General features: G+C 43.0%; 1 long non-coding RNA gene across 1 annotated transcript; it reads right to left on the minus strand.

Moving 5' to 3' along the window:
• Positions 1-1,252: 1,252 nt before the first annotated feature.
• On the minus strand, positions 1,253-1,488 carry LOC115397174 (uncharacterized). Its single transcript, XR_003932443.1, has 2 exons — positions 1,433-1,488; positions 1,253-1,347 (listed from the first exon to the last, which is right to left on the minus strand). It is a non-coding gene; the product is annotated as an uncharacterized LOC115397174 (long non-coding RNA).
• Positions 1,489-7,391: the final 5,903 nt, after the last annotated feature.

Genomic DNA, 7,391 nt, shown 5'->3' on the forward strand with positions numbered 1-7,391 from the left:
ATTGACCTGGGAATGGATGAAAAGATGGATAGATACTTTATTACTCCCTGAAGGATATTAAATAATCCAGTAGTTCACAATCAAATAAATAATAAAACATTTCCAGCTAATACATAATAATCAGTAATAAACAGTTATGTTGTGATTGGTTGAGGTTGAAGAATGAAATTTCAGCTGAAGCCTCAACTCCATGATTATGTAGTAACTTTTACCTCTGCAGTGGTCTTGAAAAGCCAACTGGTCTTGAGGTCCCCAGTTCTTGCGTCAGAGTGCTGCTCATTTTCTGGTTGGACTTGGCTTAAAAACACTTCATATTAATTAAAAAACACTAAATTTATGTCACGTCATGTCATGTCATGTCAGTAAATGGCATTATTCTCTGAGTTTTCAGATGTGTGTTTAAATGATGGCCTGCTGCTGCTGCAGATCTATCAGATGGTCTCTAGCTTGCTGTTTTTGGTTGGATGTCTGAAGCAGAGCCGGTCGGGACTCACAGGCCAGGTCATTGAGCTGCTCCACGGTGGGCAGAACGGGAGGCTCGCAGTTCTCAAGGTAAAAGATGATGAGCGGCATCTGATTGGTTGAGGTTGACAAATGAAATTTCAGCTGAAGCCTCAACTCCATGATTATGTAGTAACCTTTACCTCTGCAGTGGTCTTGAAAAGCCAACTGGTCTTGATGTCCCCAGTCCTGGCGTCAGGGTGTAGTTATTGAGCCAGGATCCACTGGGGTTCCCTGAAAAACCACAACGAGAGGAGACTCTGATCAGAAAGACCACAACTGACACATGAACACTGATTTAAATCCTCCTGATGGTGAGGAGGGATCACTGGAGAAGTCTCAGGTTGATTATTTACTCCCATGGGAGATCTCGAATGGTTGTGTGTTTGAAACGTTTCAGGGCAAATAAAGACTCATTTGATCATTTACTGCCCTCTGCTGGCCGTTTGCAGCTAAACCCACACGTCTCACTGTCGGCCTGTGCCCTGAACATATTAACCTGCTTTCTGTACAAATGTGGGGAGATTAATCACACTTTCCTTTGAGGTTTAGAATTCTGTTATTTTATTCCAACAATATCAAGTAATGACTGCTGATAAGTGTGTATGTGTGTGTTTGCGGATCAAGTAAAATCTAAAGACAGCAACCCTCCTCAACTTGGAGCAGCACTGTCTGTCCTCTGAGAGTGTCTGGGTGTCTGGGCGCCACAGAGGGACAAATCCAAACCAAGTCCTACCGGCCAGCTTCTTCGGCTTGGCTCAGTAGCGGATGGTGTAGACCAGCGGCCTCAGTCGGCCCTCCACCCCCGAGCACAGCTGGAGGAAGCGGGTGTTCCTCACAGCCAGTCTGGAGAAGAACGCAGCAGATTGAAGAAGCGACCTCTCCCTCCGGGATGACGTGATGCTCTGGAGTCCAGCCCAGCCCGACCCACCTGTTGTTGAGGGTGATGTCTCCCTGCAGGTTGAGCTCATGGTGATAGAACTTGACCACGGGGAGGCGGGCGCTGCTCATCACACACACTTTGTACACGCTGGGCACGCAGCGCTTCAGGATGACTGCCACCAGCTCCAAGACCTCAGCCGGCGAGGCCGTGAACAGGCCAATGTCGGGCAGGATGGAGTCCTCCAAGTGGCCATTGTCCGACGTGCCCCCCTCCCCCGCTTGGGAAACTGGGAACAATGCCACTGGTGTGGCACCGCATCATGTGTGTGTTTGTGTGTGTGATTCTCAAAAGGTGAAAAGTGGTGTCTGAGTAGACCTCGACTGTCCCCCTCTTCTCTGAGCCCTGAGGGGACTCAGAGGACAGTTCTGATGCCGGTCTCTTGGCCTGCTGGGCACTGGGGAGGGAGGCTTCATCACTGGAAAGTGAAACAAAATGTCTGACACGTTGTTGCCTTCAGAGAGTTATGCTGGAGGATTTCAGAGAATGTATAAAGTGAAGCTGTAAGAAACGTGTGGCTAAGTTAGCTTCCGGTACTCACGGTTGGGTAAATTTACGCAGCAAAGTTTGCATGGGAAACCTTTCGGGGTGGCCTGAATGTCGTTATCTTAAAGGAATACTCCAAAGATTTTGGACGTACTCCCTATTCCGATCATTTACAGAGTGAGATAAGCTCATAAATACCTTTTTTGTGTCTGTGCGTCCAGCGGCTGGCTCCCAGCTGTTAGCATTCTAGTTAGCTTAGCTCAATAGCTAGAGGTGAAGAGGAGACAGAGCCGGACTGACGAAAGTCGACAAAATACTCCTCACAGTGGTCCGGGGGATGGCGTATTAGCACGTGAAGTAAATCCGAATGGTTATAAAACATTTTAAAAGACGTGTTTTCTTTTCAATCTGTTAAAATAACATTTTGATACACACAGACCTGCGCATGTGCAGTGCTCCGCGGAAGGATATACCGGAGCACAGCAGTAGAAGCCATAGACTCAGCCGCTGTGTGCCGGTATATCCTTCCGCGGCGCACTATGCTTGTGCAGATCTGTGTGTTCTCCACAATTACAGCACTTAGGTTGGACTCCAGCTTCACATTTGCCATATTCATGCTCTCCACTGCAGAGCGCACATCTCTTTTTCCGGGTACATGACACTGCAACATGCCCAAACTTTTGACATTTAAAGTGCCTTACCGGTCGAAGCACAAATTCCCTCACTATGTAGCTCATAACTCCAAGCATAACTCTTCCTGGCAATGCCTCACCTTGAAACTCAAGTACCACAGTTTCTATGTCCTGTCGGACCCCATCCACCCATGATTTTGTGCGGAAAGCATCCAGAACTCTTCCACCTTTCATGTTTTCCTTTATATCTTGAATTCCAATATCCATAGGCACCCGTGCAATGACACCTTTACGTCCCCTAGTTTTAATTCCTCCAACTCTGTTTGCACTCACAACCTTGACTCCACAAACACCTTTCAACTATAAAGCCTTACCTACCTGCTCGAGATCTGTGCACCCCACCAAGAGGTTTCCATCCTGCAATACTTTGGTAAATTCAATACGACCGATCACCTCATTTAAACATTTAGTTAACTTCAAAGGATTGATTTTACTCACTCCTCCAGTCTTCTCACCAAACCGTATGACACATTTAATACATTCTTTCTCTTGGCGATCAACATCCTCAGATCTACTTCCCTTCCTCTTCTTATTGACAGTCTGCCACTGCCCCCCGAACCCCTCCGTTCCACATCACTATCATTTTCCATTCCCCAGTCAAGTAGAAGTAGATTGCTCTCCGATCCACTCACGGAGCAACTAGGGCTCCTTACATCTAAATTGCCTCCAGCGGAAGATGCTGTTATCAATCAATTGTTCACCGTATTTGGTTTAGTGTAGATTCAAACACCTCGCCAAACACAGAACCAAGTCTTCTGCAGCTAGCTCTTCCAACACGGAAGTCCCTCTGGCCCGCCGCAGACCAGAGTCAGGCCTTCTGGAGCGTTTGATGTCACATCGTAACACATTCGTAACATGGCCGTTCATCACCCCGCCTACTTTACAACCGTAACCCCGCAACATGGAAACGCAACACTGACTTGTGCCTGGTATGCTTTTTACCGACCCAACCCGTACCGACACCAGCTGCGCAGTGAAAACGAGGCTATAGGCCGCGCTGTTCATTGTCGGCAGCAGCGCTGCTGCTCGGGGGCCTCATGTAAGCCATCGTCGCTTCATTTTCCACCACATCCACCATCTGGAGAAATCACCAACAAAAAGAAAATAACCTCCAGGTGCCCATGGTAATAATTAAATTTACAAAAATAAGCCTAATAGAAATGTGTCACTTACCCAAACCAAACATGCAAAATAAACAAATAATAAATCTAAACAAAATAAACACTACATGCGACAAAACAAACAAAAACAAATTAAGAAATAATCATAAAACATTCAAAGACCAATAAATAGCTCCAACAGTTTGATAGCAACACATTCTCATCAGAAGCCGCATGTCCTTAAACAGCTTACACATCTCTCCCTTTCTGTCAGAACTGTATTATATGAACTTATAGGTTAGGGTGTTGCAGCTGCCACATACACACACACACACACGCACACGCACACGCATACGCACACGCACACACACACACACGCACACACGCACACACAGACACACACGCACACACACACACAGACACACACGCACACACAGACACACACGCACACGCACACACACACACACGGACAATATATAAATATATATGTATATGTCCAACCATCTTTATGTTTTTAAAAGCAAACATACTTGCATCTTTCATGCTTTTTACAGAGTAACAACTGCTCTTTACACAAGTGTTAATATTTAGTTTTTATCTGAATTTCTTTGAATGTTCGAGCCCTCATTGCAGTCTTGCAAATGATCCACGATAATGTCATGACCGACAGTTTGTTTTTTACCCCCTCACACCATGAGTACAGCATGTAGGAAAGGGGCTTAGCTGGAATGTAAGTATTTGTCCAAAAGATACACTAACTGATAGGATTCAGATGTGCTGGTGAACTGTTCACGGTGTTCTCTGTCTGCAGAGATCGGCCTCAGCCCCCCCATTATTCAGAATTGGATAAAGTGGCATAGAGGATGGATGGGTTGTTGAATTTAAACAGCCTTTTCTAGTTTCTCCCTCTTTAACGCGTGAAATAGGTCATAGCTGTAATGATATATCATTCAAAGAACTCACCCATCCAGTTGAATAAAGAGTTTATACTTGTATTCATGGTGAATTTCACATTACTTTGCGTCAGGTGTGCTGCTTATTAACAGTAATGTGAAGTGTAATTGATGGGTCATGATGTGGCATCAAATGTTAGAATAAGCTGAAAAAACAACATAACGCTGCAGGTTCATCCCGGGGATGTTGACAGTGACAAATATACACTGCCTGGGATATTTTTAGGTGTTACTGTGACAGTCTGAGGGGAGGCTGAGTTTCTTTGAATAATAGAAAAGAGAGAGTGAAAGAGAGAGTTTAGTGTGTGATATAAATGAGGGAGCTATTTTTAGATGGGCGTTCATCGGGGCCTCTATCTCTGTGTGTTTCTCCTTTTCACGTCCTTATAGCAGCTCTTGTGCTCACACATCTTAGTGGGAAGAAGAACCGGGAAGCAAAAATTAGTCATGCATGTGGACGAATGAGAAAAATGTGTTCAGGGTGAGAAAAATGTGGCCATGATTTAGTTGTGTTTCATGAGTGAAGAATTCATTTTAGACAAGATGAGACAGCTTCTTTCACACAATGGATATGGCTGATTTTTTTTTCCTTCAAATTCAGATCAAGTTATGAGTCTATTAAAACACATGTGCATTGTTTGTGTGTTAAAACAAATTTGACAGTTGAAAAAAATTGAGATGGTCACAGATAATGATACGGCATTTTCTTTGTTTTGCTTCAGACGAAACAAAGTGGGTCATTTTGACAGGGACATACGAGCCTCCCTCATGCAGACATCTGTCGCTTTAATGGATGCGAGTGATTGAATAGACCTGGGGCTCAATGCGGGTGGAGGTGGGGAATGTGGCTGTGAAAGAGAGTGCAGGGCCCCAAACATCTGTTATCCTATTCAGTGAAAACCGGTCACGATTTTTTCCAACAGCGGGCTGATTAGCCCTGGTTTTCCTTTCGCTCCGTGTGTCTTTCTAAGTGTGGTAAGTAATCTGTGATTACATTAGTGCACAGTTTTAGAAGAGATTAAGATAAAGTGTTGTCAAAGCTGGCAGTGACAGAATGAAATGGATTGCAGCGAGGTAGGAGGCCAAAAGCTGTGGTTACTGAAGCCTTGACAGAAGCTAAAACCCATGACAGGAAACTTTCAGACCATAGCAATTCACAGTCAGTCCCAGACACTTTGAGCACACCTTTTTATTTTAATCACACATGTGGAAGAAAACCAATACCAACTCTTTTAACTGTGTGTCTTGGTGACACTGCAAACTTGAGACGTGTGTGTGCGTGTGTGTGGGTGTCCGTTCTTATCAGGTGTAAAGGAGGTAAGGAAGAAAACGCTGAAACAGTCAGAAGACACGAACACTGAACATTGAATTATAACTGAGAGTGAGGGTGTGTGGTGTTCACAACGAGCTGGATGAAGTCTGACCTGTAACTAAACAGAAAAAATGAAATTCAATAACTCAGTCACTAATTCCAGTGGGGGGAAAATGAAATGAAGTTTCTCATTCCATTTCTACACAGCTCACATTCAAATGCAGGATGAAATGAAGGGAACCAAAAGCGCTGAATTTTTAGTGCATTAAATTAGAATATCTACATAGATGAGGAGAAAAAAGCAGTAGCTTAAAAGGGACACTACGAAGTTTTTGAGTTTTAAGCAGCACTTTGATATACAGTTGATTCATTTCAGTTCATTTTGTTGGCCAAAATTAGAAACAATAACAATCAAAAACAATGGAAAATAGTGCACCTGATTGTAAAATATAATGATTGAGCCAGGCTTACAGCTTGGCTTTGTTATAAATATGGAGATTTCAGTCTTACAGGTGAAATTTGATTGTTACATGTTTTGAATGCATTTTCACCCAGGTTGGTACAAAAAGAAGGGTCAATATATATTAGATAAGGATTATTTCTTCATCCAAGTAGATGTTACACAAGAAAGTCATTGAAAAGCTGAATGTCTCTTAAGTTATGTTTATAATACTAACACAGTTGAACTAAGAGGTTTCCACTTTTATTTCAAGCATCTTTTACATTGTGATTGTAATAGCTGTGGCTCTAAAACAATCTATTCTATCAGTGTTTTTTTTATATGTTGAAATATGTTTTAGCTCATAAGCATCTTTTTTTAACTTTGAAGTAGTGCAGTTCATGTGGGAATAAAAATCTGAAAATATGTGCTATCGAGGTTTCAGTATTTAAACTATTCTTTCAAGTGTATTAAGTTTTTTAGATGTAACTGGTGTCAATTTTAAGCATAAGGTGAAGTTTGCAGGCAACTGGCCATACCAAAAAATAACATTATAGCATTCAATCACATCACATACCTTTATCACAGTGTTTGATTTTTGGACATTCAACAAATAGTCTTATAACAAGCTGCAAGACAAAGGAAAAGATGTTTGGCTGGTCTGCCTGCTGGTAGGAGACATTGTGAATTATGGAGATGGACTTTATGAATTATTGTTTTAAAGTGACAGCTTTACTGTCCCTGATTTTTCATACAGTTCAGATCTATGTCTTTAAAGAAGTACAGAAAAATGTGCTGACTGTGAATATCTGTGAATATTTGTCAATATGTCCAGTTTAGACAACACATCAATAATGACTCCTAAATGACCACGAATTGAAGGTAAGCCTGAAGTTTGGATCATCAGATGGCTGTCTGGAGGAGACATGGAGGCAGGGAGCAGAGCAGGCTGCATCCGGTGCTCCTCC

This window comes from Salarias fasciatus, chromosome 11 (genome assembly GCF_902148845.1).
Source record: "Salarias fasciatus chromosome 11, fSalaFa1.1, whole genome shotgun sequence".
In the NCBI taxonomy this organism is placed as follows: Eukaryota; Metazoa; Chordata; class Actinopteri; order Blenniiformes; family Blenniidae; genus Salarias; species Salarias fasciatus.